At 38.9% G+C, this 15,477-nt stretch overlaps 1 long non-coding RNA gene across 1 annotated transcript; it reads left to right on the top strand.

The window, feature by feature from the left end:
* The first annotated feature begins 12,058 nt into the window (after positions 1–12,058).
* On the top strand, positions 12,059–14,292 carry LOC126713116 (uncharacterized). Its single transcript, XR_007651276.1, has 3 exons — positions 12,059–12,678; positions 12,803–12,887; positions 13,462–14,292. It is a non-coding gene; the product is annotated as an uncharacterized LOC126713116 (long non-coding RNA).
* The last annotated feature ends 1,185 nt before the right edge of the window (positions 14,293–15,477 follow it).

Genomic DNA, 15,477 nt, shown 5'->3' with positions numbered 1-15,477 from the left:
AAACAGAAACTAAGTTATGTCAGGTCCTCGGACCACAAATTTAGTGGAAATTAATACCGTATGACATCTATCGAAGTATTGAACATAAGCTAAGTTATGTCAGGTCCTTGAACCACAAATTTAGTGGAAATTAATACCCTATGAAATCTATTGGGTCACTAAGTGGGTTCAAGGGAAACTAATACAGCCTCTCGCTATTAAAATGCTAGTGCCACTTGGGCTTATGCATTCCAGAATAACAAATTCTCAAATATTGTCCTAGGATCACAGGGTTTTTAATTATCTATTGAAGATATATACCCCAATAAGCCTATGAACATCATTTAATGTATAACTGAAGTACTTTAGACCCAACTTTATCCAACTTTTGAACATTTCCTTAAGTTTCAATTTATTAGAAGGAATGCATATGTATCCAAAATGTCTCCCTGAGATCTCATAGTATTAGTGTTTATCACCCATTTTAACCGCCAACTGTTAATGTGTATAAGTTATTTTTTCTTTTGTAAACGAAAGACAGTCAAGGTGAATCTATTCAAGCTAAGATAACAGAGCGAACAAGTACAAGAATAAGATAAAACGGCAACAACAATAAGCAAATAGAAACAAAATCCTTACAAAAGTCCTAATCAAATTGTAAAATAAGGCCTATTTTTTCAACTTAATTTGGAGCTTGGGAGTTTGGTTGGCTGATTTATCTGCCTCCGAGGTAATGACTCCCTCTTTGTCCTTAGTAGTTCCCTTAGCTGGCATGACTGTGGAAGCCAAATCCTGTTGAAAGCCTTGAGAGGCTACCCCTGCCTCAGAAGCTGCTGCAGTCTTGTCCAAGGAGGCTTCTTGAGGGGCATTGGTCTCTTTAGTTGGTTCTAATTGGCCAGGGGGAGGAAGATTTTGAGGCAAAACTTCCTAATTAGGATCAGTGGTTGAGGGAGTGTCATCGGCTTGAACGGATGGAGGATCCGAGGCGCGGATTGCTGTAGGATAGAACACATTCTCTGCCTTCCTTAACTCAGATGAAGTTTCAACCCCAGCTCAGTTAAGGGCTTCATTCCAGGTTTGGGCGCAGTAAATGCGGCACACCATTGGCACCTCTGCCCTTAGGGTTTCCTCTATCTCAGCCACCCCGAGGTTGTAACCTTTCTATTCGGCCTCATTCGTTGCCTATTCGGCCTCAACCTTTGCCCTCTCGGCTTCCTCCCTGGATTTTTCAGCTTGCTCCCTTAATTTCTGGGTTTCCTCCAAGTGCTTTTTAAGGACTGCCACTTGCTCTCGGGCAACCTTCAATTCTTCATTTGCTTCGCGCAAGCGCTTTCTCTGGTCCTCGGCTTGCTTTTGGAAGCCTTCCAAGGCCGAGTCAGAGCTTTTGCGAGCTTGCTCCTCAGCAATTAATTTTTTCTTCGTGTCCGCCAAGTTTTGCTCGGATATTGTTAAAGTTTGTACAGCCGACGCCCGTCTTTTTCTTTCATCTTCTAACTGATTGTAGCAGTTATTGAGCATCTCATCCAGTCTAAAAGTGTTTTGGATAACCTAAAAGGAAGAAATCAACACTATAGTCAGTAAAGAGTACACATCAGTGAGTAATGATCGCAAAAGGAAAAAGAAGGGAGTTAGCACTATACCATTCCCAAATATCTTTTATTGTTAAGGATGAGTTCATTCTTCCTTACATTTTTTAATTCGGCCATGTCCTTTGGGAGTAATAAAGCCTCCTCTACAATCGAGGCTATGTGGCACCCAATGCCACCGTTGAAGTCTCTAATAGATGCATCATCTTGTAGGGGCTCCCCATCGTGCATGGGTGCTGGCAATCAGGCTTGTGGCTTAGGAGGTTGAGTGTCAGACCTCTCCTGGCCTCGCAGAAGAGTATAGCTAGTCTTCTGCTGCTTTGCAGCTCGTTGGGCATCTTCTTCACGGGTCGGACGGGACTTTCCAGTATCTACCACATCTTTCCCTTTCTGCTCCCTTCGCCTTTTCAGTTCGGCAACATCAGCTCTAACCGGCTGGGGAGGTTGATAAGAAGGTTGATAAGGAGCGGGAGGAGGAGACCTGGTGGGAAGAGGAGGAATCTAGGATTGCGTTGATTTTCCCGGTGCACTCTTCCCAGGCTGATTCTCTATCAGCTCCATTAGACTTTTCTGGGGCTTCCTTTGTACTCCCATCTCGTCAAGATCTTCCTCGAAGTGTATAGTTTGATTAAAAATCCCAAAATCGTCCGAGGATTCTGATAGTTCTACAACTTCCTCTGGACTTTCTTCTTCTTCTTCCTCTTTTTCTTCTTCTTCCTCTTTCTCTTCTACTTCCTCTTCCCTGAGGGCAAGCTAGGATAATGAGACTCCTGTTGAGATAGCGGCAACAAAAAGGGGCTTAGTGCAGGAGGTGTCCTTAGGAAGTAAAACGCCTTCTAGAACGATGAACCCCTGGTAGGCAACGCTAATACGGCGAAGCCAAGGATCGCAGGCTTTGATCACGCACTTCGATGCTTGGAAAGCAAATGAGAGGGGGGTGTATCCGAGGATTAAATGGGCTGCCCAGAGTTGGCCGTCAGCTTCGTTCACGTATATCTCGGCTTGCAATACCCTATCCAAACCTGCTTTGTTGACTAAACTAAGTTTGGGCTTGGTAGAATGTCTATCTGCAAAATCATTGAATTGAAATGAAGCATCATTAAGGATAAGAATACTGAGACTAAAAAAAAATGGGGGGGGGGGGGGAAATGTGTATGTATAAACCAAACGTTATGAATCCATGGCTGCATTCCCACCTGGTTCTCCTTCCTCCATGGGGCATGGTAGACCATCATGCCATTCCCCAGAAAAGATAAGGAAATCCTCCTTTAAGTTCTTGTTTGAAGTGGGAAGGTACTAAATTAGCCTCACCGCGGGATACCTCGACTTGAGATAATATCCCTGCCCCTTCAAATGGTTGAGGTTGTACACCCAATTCACGTCATGATGGGTCAGGCTTAGGTCCATTCTCTCATTCAAGGCTTCTATACTTCCCAGGACCCTAAACATGTTTGGGGCACACTGAGTTGGGGATAACCTAAAGAACCTAAGGTAGTTCCTAGAAATAATACCAATGGGGATGGTAATCCCGCCTTCTATGAAGGCAATCATGGGAATAACCACTTCCCCTGTTCTTCTAGCGCCGGCCCATTCTCCCTGGGCTGCGTACCTCATACCCACTGTTGGGGGAATCCTATACTTAGCACGAAAACTTCTCATACCTTCCTCGGACTCAACCAGACATCAAAACTTACCCATTTTCCCCATTTTCCTAAAGGGTTTCGTAGAAAAATTAACGAGTTTAAGATGAAAGCTGAAAAGGTTTTAAGAAGATTTACAGGTTTGAAAGAGGTTTCTCGGACAAGATTCTAGTATTTGTAGATGCACAGGGAACGACGAAAAAGGAGAAAGACAGGTTCAGTGTATGAGCTCTAGAATTGTGTGATCGCTGAAGGTAAGAAAGAGAATTGATTTGAAAATTCCTTTATAGTCGTGCAGAGGTTATGAACGGGAAAGTTCCCGCTCGAAAAACGAGACAGATCCTCCACCGTTTGATTTACATCTTACCGTTGAACGTAAGGGACAGGGGCATCGCCAAAATTTAATGCTGCTGCGCTTGGGACGCTGAAGCGTCAGGAGCATGCCCAAAACATAAAAGGATGTGGGCTAGGGACATCAAAATCAACCTTTTCTCCCGAGGAGTCGAAAAGCAAGATTTTGAGGGGCTATTGTGGGGGCCAGTTAATCAATAATTATTAAAACTGTGTTAACTGGGCCTGTGGCCCATCCGAGGACGTTAAACCATCTGAGAAGGCCCACATAAGGTTATAAGGGGAACCAAATGAAAAGAGAAGTAGATATCACATGAGATGGGTCCAGTATTCGTCCAAGGACAAAATCCTTCTCAGCAATATGTGTCCGAGGATGACCTAAACGCCGTATTGCCACAAACACACTTCGAAGCTACATTACCACTAAAGGTGGGACATGGGGCCAAGGGTAAGAAAGAAAAGATAAACAAATATCTTTAACAACTGCTGCCTCCGCATTAATTGTCTCTCAACCAACTTTTTGGCCGCATTAATGTGGAGGTGATGCCTGAACAGTGATGAAACAGTCTTACAGCTGCTGGTTAAAGGTTCCAGGAAGTGTTGGATGGGACAGAAAGGGATCCCCCAAATCCAACCTACACGTATGTGGTGAAGATGACACCAAGAGGGCAGTATATAACATGGAAGAATGCATTGAGAGAAGGGATCGAAACTCTGATACAATAGACTTCTGGAAGAAAATTATATGAAACAAAATAACATGCTTGGTCCTGAGGAGAAATTTGATAATCTTGTCTGTGTCATATCCTCTTGAATCGTTAAGTTTAATCGTTTTTTCTACTGGGATTAATATAATTCTTCTACCCACGCTCTACAAATTTATTGTTTGGGTCGTTAACATTTGAACCCAATCCAGTTTTGGGATCAATACAATTTCAGTCCCTACAATAAATTATACTTTTTTTAGCTTACGTTAATGGATATTAGCTTTTTTTTTTGTTATTTTATTAAAAAAAATATTAGAACAATTAAATTTTTTTACTTTATTGTTATGAAAAAAAAATGGTGTAGCCGTGTATGATGCATGTTTATCCAAAAATAATAATAATAAAAATACTCACAAACATAGGCTAAAAAAGAAAAGAAGAAGTTGATATGAACACTTATTGTTACTTTATTAAAAGAAGTTTGGGTGGTTAGAATTGGTAGGTGTGAATGCACCGCTCAGTCGTGGGCTCTTGCATTGCTCTAGGGAATACGCCTTAACTAAGTGGACCAAAGGTGAAAAGTTTGGGAGTCGCCATCTTGTTTATGTCTAGGGACCAATTGGGAAAGTGTTAGGCACCTGACCTCGCCAACCCATAAGCCAACCTCCACTCATTGTTGTATCCTAATTCTATTAAGGAATCCTCTAATAGTCTATCCTAATCAAGCATACACACTCACACACTCTATATAGTTCTATTGCATCCAACATCTTATCTCATCCTAACATACATCATCTCATAGCATACACCAACTCAACATCTCATCATGGATTAGATGGACCTATTTTTGCTTACCATGGATTAGATGGACCCATCAGAACTTTTTGAAAACATTGAAATGCATAGGTGCTGAACTTTTTGATTCTGAGTTACCCAGGAAGAAGAATCAAGTTTCTCATTATGATCAAGATACTACAATTGAATTGGCGGTGGCTGACAGTCAGCCCCGCCAGAAGCAATGAATATCCTATGTTGGAACTGTCGTGAGCTTGGGAACCCATAAACAGATCAAGAGCTTGGAGATTTGATTTGGGCACAAGATCCCTTAGTTGTATTCTTAGCCGAAACATGGCTTGGCAAAGTTAGGCTGGAGGAAATTAAGGTTCAATATAAATTTGAAGGATTGATCGAAGTATCAAAGGCAAGTAGAGGAGGTAGAGTGGCTATTATTTGGAAGGAGGAGTGTGATTTTTCCATTCATACATACTCCTCCAACCATATTGATGCTATAGTGAATAAGGGGAAGGAAGAAGAATGGAGATTTACCAGTTTTTTTGGTGAGCCAAACACAAGGAATCGACATGAATCTTGGGCAAAGCTGAGAAGATTAAAAAGTAAGTTCACTCTTCCATGGTTGTGTGTGGGAGACTTTAACGAAATTACAAAGGCAAATGAAAAATTGGGAGGAAGGTTCAGACCAATCAGAGAAATGGAATCTTTTTGGGATGTGCTTGACGAATGTGAGTTGACTTGGGTTTTGTGGGAGGAAAATACACTTGGTATAGGGGAACAAGAGGGGGTAACACAATGTGGGAAAGGCTAGATCGTGCAGTCACCACCACTGATTGGATAGACATGTTTCCTACAACAAAGGTTGTGCACTTAGAATGTGGGTCTTCAGATCATGAGCCCTTAATCATTCTGCCAAAAGGGATTCAAATTAAGCAGCAAAAACCATGGAGATTCGAACATATATGGCTTGAGGATGCAAGATGTAGTGATGTCATTGATTTAGCTTGGAGGCGGAATTTCCTAGGCAACCCAATTGCTCAAGTGGAAGGTAAAATAAAGGAGTGTCAAGCAAAACTAAAGCAGTGGAGCCGGCTTTCTTTTGGGAGTATTACTCGTACCTTAAAAGAAAAAAAGCAACAACTTAGGCAAGCGAAATAGAGGGCAATCAGGGGAGGAACAATGGAAGCAATAAACTGATTAAAATGGGAGATAAATGGACTGTTGATCAAGGAGGAAAGATGTGGAAACAAAGGTCAAGGGCTTTGTGGATAAAAGAGGGGGACCAAAACACAAAATTCTTTCACAATCGGGCATCTCACAGATACAAGAGAAATGGAATTGAGGAGTTGAAAATTGAAGAAGGGATAATATGCACCAATGAAGAGGAGATCTCAAACATCCTAATTGATTATTATCAAAAACTATTCACATCGGCCTCACCATCACATGTGGTGGAAGTTCTAATGGCAGTACCCACTATCATCACCAAGGACTAAAATGCCATGTTAGCTGCTGAGTTTGTCAAGGACGAGGTGGATGAAGCACTGAAGCAAATGGAACTGTTAAAGGCACCAGGACCCGATGGATTAGCCCCTTTGTTCTACCAAAAATTATGGCCATCTATTAGAGAGGATGTTTCATGTGCAGTCCTAGATTGCCTAAACTCAGGTTTTATCCCTCCTTCCATTAATTGCACTTTTATAACTTTAATCCCCAAAGTTAAAAGTCCTTCTATAGTTTTAAAATTTCGCCCCATAGCTCTTTGTAATGTCATATATAAACTTGTATCTAAGGTTGTTGCTAACAGGCTCAAAAAAGTTCTGCCAAATCTTATCTCTGAGTCACAAAGTGCTTTCCAATCTAATAAAGCTATTTCAGATAATATTTTGTTGGCCTTTGAATTGTTACACCATATGAAGACACAAAAATCAAAGAAAGCAGATTTCATAATCGTAAAGCTAGACATGAGTAAGGCGTATGACAGAGTGGAGTGGCAATTTTTGATTGAAATTATAAAAAAAAAAAAAAAAAAAAAAAAAAAAATGGGTTTTTGTGATACTTGGTTGACCCTCATCCACGAATGCATTAGCACCGTGTCCTACTCAATCTTAGTAAATGGGGAACCCAAAGGTGAAATCTCTCTTTCTAGGGCAATTCGCCAGGGGGGCCCATTGTCACCATATCTTTTCTTATTATGTTTGGAAGGCTTGAATAGAATGATTCAAAGGGCTACAAGGGATGATCTTATTCGGGGTTTCTCATTATGTAAAAATGGACTAAAGATTACTCACCTATTTTTTGCAGATGATAGCTTATTATTTTGCCGAGCAAGGATGGAAGATTTGCAAGCCATCCAGCACATCCTATCAATATAAGAGCGGGCATCCGATCAACAAATAAACCGAGAGAAGACAACGCTTTTCTTTAGCAAAGCAATGGCCGATGATAAGAAGGGAGAAATTCTAAATTTTCTAGGGGTCCTAGAAATCAAGGAGTATGAAAAGTACCTTGGATTGCCAACTGCTGTGGGGAAAAATAAAAAAGAGAGTCTCAATAATATCAAAGAAAGGGTGTGAGCAAAGCTTTAAGGTTGGAAAGAAAAACTCCTATCTTAAGTGGGGAGAGAGATCTTGCTTAAGGCGGTGGTACAAGCTATTCCTAGTTTCACAATGAGTTGCTTCAAGTTGCCGGTGGGATTGTGCAAAGAGATTGAAATGCAAATCAGAAAATTTTGGTGGGGCGAACGTGGTGGCCAAAGAAAAATCCATTGGAAGAGTTGGGAAATACTATGCAAACTGAAATCAGATGGAGGAATGGGGTTTAAAGATTTGATTAGATTCAATGAGGCTATGCTAGCCAAAAAAATATGGAGGCTACAAACTAATAAAACTTCCTTACTGTATAAGGTGTTCAACACAAAATATTTCCCTTCAAGTTCGGTGTTTGAAGCAAGAAGTAATAAGGGATCATTTTCTTAGTAGAGTATACATAAAGCAAGGCATGTCATTGAAAAAGGGATGATGTGGAGAGTTGGTGATGGTTCACAGATACAGGTGTTCCATGACAACTGGATTCCAGGTTGTTTCCCAACAAAAGCAGTACCACACATGCTAGCTCTTAAAGATGACTCCAAGGTTTGCTCCCTCATTGATCAGACAACAAAGGACTGGAATGGGCAAATGATTGATAAAAAAATTGCCCCTTTTATGGCTTAGAGAATTAAAGGCCATACCATTATACAGAACGATGCAGGGAGACTGCCTTGTATAGCCTCGGAATAGAGACGGTAACTACTCAGTAAAGATTGGATATCAGCTGCTAGGAGAACTAGAAAATAGGGAGGTTGCATCGGGCTCAGGCAATAAGGACCTGAGGAACTTCTAGAAGGGAATTTGGAGTTTGCAGATTCCAAATAAAATAAAGCATTTTTGTTGGCGAGCATGCACTGAGTCCCTCCCAACTTTGGCGAATTTGCATCGGCGTAAAGTAGTAAACTTTCCTTTATGTAGCAACTGTGGGAAAGCAAGCGAAACTGCTCTCCACGCTCTATGGGACTGCAACAAAGCACAATGTTGTTGGGGTCTCGGTTTTAACAAGTTACGAAGCCAACACTTGGATTTAGGTTACTTTCCTTTGTGTAACAATTGTGGGAAAGCAAGCGAAACTGCTCTCCACGCTCTATAGGACTGCAACAAAGCACAATGCTGCTAGGGTCTCGGTTTTAACAAGTTACGAAGCCAACACTTGGTTTTAGGTTTTTTTGTGGACTTGTTGTTCTTCGGAAGGCAACATGAGGAAAATATTGAGCAATTCACAGTTTTAGCATGGTTCATATGGTGTAGACGTAACAAATGTCATTTCAATGAGCCAAGTTTGCCACCTGAGAAGCTCCTTGAAGCGGCAGAATCTGTACTAGTGGAATTCCAAGGAAAATCAAATAGCAAACCCGAGAGGATAAGGGCACAGACCCAGCGTTGGTCACCAACAGCAGAAGGTACTTACAAGGTGAACTATGATGGAGCATACTTCGCGGAGGAAGAAGAAGCTGGGATCGGAGTCGTGGTGAGGAACAAATCGGGACAGGTCATGGCCTCCCTAGTAGAAAAAATTGCCATGCCTTCAACAGTGGAAGTGCTTGAGGCGATGGCAGCAAGGAGGGCAATGATCTTTATGGAAGAGTTGGGCTTAAGACAGGCCATCTTTGAAGGAGACTCGAAGCTTGTTGTAAAAGCATTAGTGAGTGACTGTCCAGACCGGTCTAGTATTGGACACATTGTAAAAGATTGTAAGTCTTTAATGAGTTTGTTTCAAACATGTTCTTTCTCTCATGTTAGGTGGCAAAGCAATGGAGTAGCTCATGCTTTAGCTAGGAGAGCTAGAAAGTCTTCCCCCTTATCTGTATGGATGGAATCTGTTCCACCAAACATTTCCTACCTAGTTTATGTTGATGTAACACCGTAATTTTTCACATTTTAATAAAGTGGATCCATATTTCTTCTCAAAAAAAAAAAAAAGTCATAAAATTGTGAAAATGGGTGTGCTCATAGTATTGTTGAATATGAAATTATGAAATTTAATAAGAAGCTCTTCCTTTAGGATGCATGTATTATGGATATTTAATATTTATAATGTAAGAGTTAGTATTGGTGATTACATCATCCATAACTAACCTACATTTATCACATGCTTGAATACAATTGTTACATATTAATCACATACTAGATTTAATGAAGCACATGACTTCTACTTCTAACAACTTTCTAAAATTTAGCACGTACATGTGACACTAACTAATTTTCCCTTCAAATGTTAAATATTACAATAAACTTGGTACAAGTGGATTTAGCTACAATAATCATATGGCACATGTGAAATTTAGCCCTTAGGCTTGGTTGGCCTTATGCCATGTCACTCTCTCATGCCTAGGCGTGTCAAATGGGTGAGTTTGGAGTTGGCATAATTGGGTTGGGTGTATAAAACTCATTTACCTATTAAAACTCATTTAACTAATTGTTTCTAACCCAAATCCAACCCAACCCAATTATTATGGTTAAAACCCAACTCACCCAATTACCCAATTATCAAAATTACCAAAATGCCATTAAAGTAAAAACTCCAACACTTTCTTGGATTCTCTTTTCCACTCTCTCTATTCTCCATTCTTGGAATTAAAAAATTCCACATAAGCACATCCACATCAGCAATTATATTAAAAATCCAAATAAAAAAATATTTTATTTTCTTTTCTATTTTCTCTCACTTTCTTTGCAACCAAACAGTGCAACAAAAACAAAGAAATGTCATTTCAAGCTCAAAACTTTCTTGGAATTTCCCAACAAATAAAATGAATCATGTCGTTGACGTCGACATTTCCCAACGTTTCTTTCTATCTTCACTGAAAAGAAAAAAAGAAAAAACCGAAAATTCAACAAACTCTCTCTCTCCTCTCTCATCGCTTCGGTCTCCGAAATCTCGGGCAAAAGTTTCGGCATTTAACGATCAAAAATTTCGGCGTTTCTTTTTCTGTAATGGATCGGTCCGAAACGAAATGCCATTACTCAGAGCTCTCTCTCTCTCTCTCTCTCTCTCTCTCTCTCTCTCTCTCTCTCTCTCTCTCTCTTAGAGCTCTGTGATTTATCGAAAGAGATCTCAACCACATTTTCCCACACAATCGTACTATGAATCCTCTAGGTTCGTATCTTCAATCCACATTCCGTCCGTACATCTCACATTTCTTCAGATCTTCGGGCTTCGTACAAATCCGATGGCCAATTTGTTGTTGTTGTTGTTATTATTTTTTTGAAATGTAGGTCAGTGGATTTGAATGATCTGTGAGAATTGTCATTGCCAAAAAACAAAAAAGCTTTTTTTTTTTTTTTCTTTTCGTGTGTTAAAATTTTGGTTTGTTTGGTGGCTGAGAAAATGGAGATCAAGAAGAAGGAAGCTCAATTTCATTGTTGTTTACTTAATTGTTTATACTTTAATTGTTCATATACTGTTTTTTTTTTTTAATTATGGGAATGGTTGAGTTGAATTTGGGTATATTGTTTTTGGGTTAAATGGACCCCAATGAGTTTTTAGTTAAAACCCAATAATCACTGGGTCTAATTGAGTTGATGCCCATTTAACCCAACTAATAATTTAGTGGGTTTGAGTTCAATTAGAGTGGATGGATTTAAATGGACAAATGAATTTAGGCTTACTTTGCCACCCCTACTCATGCCCTATCACCATGCCACATAATTATCATCCATGGTTTCAAATGTCTCGAATTTTATATATATATATATATATATATAATATTTTTAAAAAAATTGTTTGGAACCCCCTGCAATACAAATTTGCACACCCTCACTTTGAACTTGACCCTTTTTTTTTTTTAAGCCCAGCTTAAACTCTTTAAAAAAAAAAAAAAAAAAAAAGGTCCAATAGAAAATTTTTGGTCTTTAATCTCAAAACTAAAAAGCCCATAAGCATAAATCAAATTTTAAAAAATCATAAATAAAAAAAGAGCCAAATAAAACCTAAGAACCTGCCGCTCTCCCACTATCCTTCTTCAGTTTCACTCTCCAAACCCAAAGGAAAAAGGCGGCCTCTGCTCTGCTTCACACATAATCTGCCTCTGCATAGTCCCAAGGATCTGCCTTCTGCCACTGCTTGGACTGTCCCTGATTTGCCGCCGGCCCACCACTTGATTTGGTTTTCAGCTCTCTCTTTCTCTCTTTCTTTCACTGTGAGAGTGTGTTTATAGTGTTTTGATATACTTTTTGAAGAGACTCTTTCACCTAATCACCGTGCGTGTGAGGTTATACATGGATATGATAAGGATATAGAGTATGTAAGTTGCACGAATAAACTGATAAGGATTTACACAGTCCTAACGGAGAGAGAGGGGTTATGGGAGATGAGTCTTTTAGAGCATTAGCATTGGAAAATGCTAATGCCAAATCTAAAGGAAATTTAACATTTTCAACTTCAAAACAATCTGGGAATGGCAAACAGCACTATTGCAAATTTTTTTGCAATAGTGCTACAATGCAATTCTAAACATAGAATTGCACTGTAGCAAGTATTGTATAAAAAATAATATATTTTATTATGTTTCCCCCTAAAACTTCTCTCTCATGAATTCATTCTGCGCGGGCTCTCCTCTCTCTATTCATTCTCTGTTTCTCATCTGCTCTCCCCTCATCTCTGAAGCTTCATCTCTGAAATGTCTATGTGACCATCTCCGAAATTTCTAGACCCATCTCCATCTCCATCTCTGAAATTTCTCACCCGATTCACCCTCACCCATCTCCATCGCTGACCCTCACCCATTCACCGATTCACCCTCACCGATTCACCCTCACCCTAACCTCACCCATTCACCGATTCACCCTCACCCATTCACCCTCACCGATTCATCCTCACCCATCTCCATCTCTGAAGCTTCACCCTCACCCATTCACCGATTCACCCTCACCTCACCCATTCACCCTCACCGATTCACCCTCACCCATCTTAACCGATTCACCCTCACCCATTCTCAAGGGTTTTTAGGTTTGGGTTCAGATTTTGCAAAAACGAAGCTCCGTTGGTGTTGGGGGATTCAGCTCCGTCGGTGTTGGTGCTGACTGTAAGGTGGGTTTTGATCAATGTAGAGTTTTTGTGTTTGTGTTTCTTTTCTCTCTCTGCAAGAAAAAGAGGGATTCAGCTTGTGTTTGTGTTTGGGTTTTGATAAAAGAATTGTTGTTGATGTTTGCAGAGTTTTTGTTGTTGATTTAGCATCTTCGAGACCGTAAGCTCGAGTTCATCTTCAGAAAGTTTGCTCGGTTCATCTTCAATTACTAGTAAGTATCTCTCTCTATCTATTTCTCTCCCTTCTCTCTTTTCTCTTTGTTTCTGTAGCCCTCTGTAAAACCGTTCTTTGATAAGCCTTTTTTTTTTTTCCTCCTGTGTAATACATGACTAGTTTAGTAATATTAAACCAAAATTTTGCATCTAGGCACACATAAAAGTGAAAACAGAATTTTAGTAAAAGAAAAGAATGAAAATCCAGTCCATTTTCCAATTTGGTCTCTAGATTTTCAAAATTAGCAATCAAATTCTAAGTCCATGTTCCAATTTGATCAATAAAGTTTCCCTTACTTTCCAGTTTGATCTTTGGAAGTTTCAAGTGTTGTAAAACGAATACATCTTTTTTCCTTCTCACATCCTTTTGGGCATTTTGCGTTAGACCATTTTTTCTTAGCAAGAGAATAATGATGTGGACTTGTTGAGGCCTTAGTTCTTGTTTGTTAATGTTATATGCTGAAGGCTACTTGGAAGTTTTTGAATTTTGGAACTTAGTAATGTCACAGGGCAAAAAACGCAATGTGATCATGAGCCAAAATTTTGATGAATTTGATATTGACTTATTGACAGGGCAATATTCCACTGGAAAAGCCTCCCCTGCTACTTAGAGTGTACAATAGATTATGACTTGTTGGCTTAGTCAAGTGTTATGTTTGTGTTGTTGTTTACTTTTCTGCTGCAGAAATGACTGCCCTGTGTAAATGAAATGTGTTTATTACAACTACTTAAATAAATAAAAAAAGTTTAATTAGTTTTCAAATCATAGAGCCCCAACGGTTTACACCTATTTAAGCCAACATTTCGTGTAATCAATGTTTGTTATTGTTTTAATGGTTATATTATGTTGAGCTTTAAAAAGTGATATTGTGGTCCTTTCATTGATACCTATGTTTCGTAAAATCTCTTGTTGATTAAAGTGATAATCCATTTCTATTTTAATATAATTCCTTTTTAGTTCGGCCTGAAGTTTGTGTCTAATGAGTTGTATTTGACGCTTAAAGTTATAACACAATTTGGAAAAGGTTTGCTAAATCACATGAACTTTGTTTAAAGATCTCTAACGATGCCTTGATGCCTTTGTCTTTGTCTGAGGAGGTAATAGTTATCACCAGCAAGTTGTATAAAAATGGAAACTTTTGAGCTTTCAGTTACTTGCTAAGGTGTTTTAGCCCAATAAAGAGAACTGGTCCACCTGTTTTTGATTCATATTGTAGTAAGTGGTTGTGGATTGTCCATCCAAAAACTTAACTAAGCCTTATCCTTAATAGATACCCTTTGAGCTCATCTTAACAAATTAAGTGATGAGTGGGCATTTAGTGATTCACATAGGTGTCCCTTCCTTCATCCAAAATAGGTGATTATGCTGATTTTCTAATATAACTGTTGTAGCTTTTATGGTTAAGTGGCTGTTTAAGTGGCTGTTTTATGTCTGTTTCAGTGGCAGAATTTGTCAAAATCTGTTATGGGACTGTTTTAAGTATGTTTTAAGCTATTTAAGTGTGTGTATTTTTTTTCTTGAAGTTTGTCTATGTGGCTGTTTTATGTCTGTTTCAGTGGCAGAATTAGTAAAAATCTGTTATGGGGCTGTTTTAAGTATGTTTTAAGCTATTTAAGTGAGATAATTTCCTGTTCAATAATGGTGATAAATTCCTAACATTGTTGTCTTGAAGGTTGTCTCTATGGGTCGCTCTCTTTTCAAAAAGTTGCTTTTGTGTGCGTATGTATTTGGCAGGTTGAATTTGACAGGTTCTATATGTGTGTGTGGATCAGAAAAATTGGCAGGTTCTATGTGTGTGCATGTATTTGGCAGCTTGTTTGGAATAGTTGTTGAATTTGACAAAAAAAAAAAAAAAAAAAAAAAAAAAAAAGTTTGCTGGAAAGAAATGATGAAGGCCAGGGAAAGATATTTGATATGTTCTTTGGAATAGACGTTGAATTTGACCCAAAAAAAAAAAAAATAGTTTGCTGGAAAGAAATTATATAAAGGCCAAGAAAGAAATGTGATTGCTGGAAATCTCAGAATTGTACTGTTGAAAAAAATTGGCTGTTGGAACTTGGAAAGCCCAGGAAAGAAATTGGCAGTTGGAAAGAAAGTGACCGTTGGAATCACCAAAATCTGAAAAAAAAAATTGACAGTGGAAAGAAATAATAAAGTAAGTTTAAAAAAATAATATTTTAATACAAATAGAAGTTTGGGATGTGGAGGTATTGTAAAATAGTATGGTATAAATGATAAAGTGATTTTTAGAATTGTAAAATAGAATAGCATTGTAATTTTCCAATGCTAATGCTCTTAGGACTCTATTATGAACTGAATGGGGTTATACAGTGTCAAAGTCAAACTGATGAGTCTTTTAGGAGATGAGTCTTTTGATTTTTTTTTTGGTTGAGTTTTTAGTCTTTTGATTTTTGTTGTTGAATGCTGAGTCTCTGAGTGTGATTGTGGGTGGGCCGCTGACAGGGGGTTAAGTGCCTTGATTATTTTTTGGTTGAGTTTTGAGTTTTTGACAAATTGACCTTTTTTCCTGTGCGTTTACTCTTTACTATTACTGTAATAGTGTTTGCATTGTTTTGATATAAAGTTTT

This window comes from Quercus robur, chromosome 2, assembly GCF_932294415.1.
Source record: "Quercus robur chromosome 2, dhQueRobu3.1, whole genome shotgun sequence".
Classification (NCBI taxonomy): Eukaryota; Viridiplantae; Streptophyta; class Magnoliopsida; order Fagales; family Fagaceae; genus Quercus; species Quercus robur.
This window is presented reverse-complemented; position numbering and strand designations above follow the sequence as displayed.